The sequence below is a fragment of the Bison bison genome, unplaced genomic scaffold, assembly GCF_000754665.1.
Source record: "Bison bison bison isolate TAMUID 2011002044 unplaced genomic scaffold, Bison_UMD1.0 scf7180017864290, whole genome shotgun sequence".
Lineage (NCBI taxonomy): Eukaryota > Metazoa > Chordata > Mammalia > Artiodactyla > Bovidae > Bison > Bison bison.
The window spans coordinates 2,064,977-2,065,522 of record NW_011494862.1 but is presented as its reverse complement, the minus strand read 5'-3'; the positions used below and the strand labels follow the sequence as shown (position 1 = coordinate 2,065,522).

The following is a 546-nucleotide window of genomic DNA, read 5'->3' as shown; positions in this document are numbered from 1 at the left end:
GTGATGCCATCCAACCATCTCATCCTCTGTCATCCCCTTCTCCTCCTGCCTTCAATCTTTCTCAGCATCAGGGTCTTTTCCAATGAGCCAGTACTTCACATCAGGTGGCCAAAGTATTGGAGCTTCAGCTTCAGCATCAGGCCTTCCAATGAATATTCAGGACTGATTTCCTTTAGGATTGACTGGTCGGATCTCCTTGTAATCCAAGAGACTCTCAAGAGTCTTCTCCAACACCAAAGTTCAAAAAGATCAGAAGATCAATTCTTCAGCACTCAGCTTTCTTTATAGTCCAACTCTCATATAGTCATGTATAGTCATCCATACATGATTACTGGAAAAAACCATAGCTTTGGCTAGACTGACTTTTGTCAGCAAAGTAATGTCTCTGCTTTTTAATATGCTGTCTAGGTTGGTCATAGCTTTTCTTCCAGGGAGCAAGTGTCCTTTAATTTCATGGCTGCAGTCACCATTTGCAGTGAGTTTGGAGCCCAAGAAAATAAAGTCTGTCACTGTTTCCATTGTTTCCCTATCTGTTTGCCATGAAGC

At 42.3% G+C, this 546-nt stretch overlaps 1 protein-coding gene across 1 annotated transcript in view; it reads left to right on the top strand.

Moving 5' to 3' along the window:
• Window positions 1–546, top strand: part of WDR78 (WD repeat domain 78) — a 99,981-nt gene that overhangs the window by 72,545 nt on the left and 26,890 nt on the right.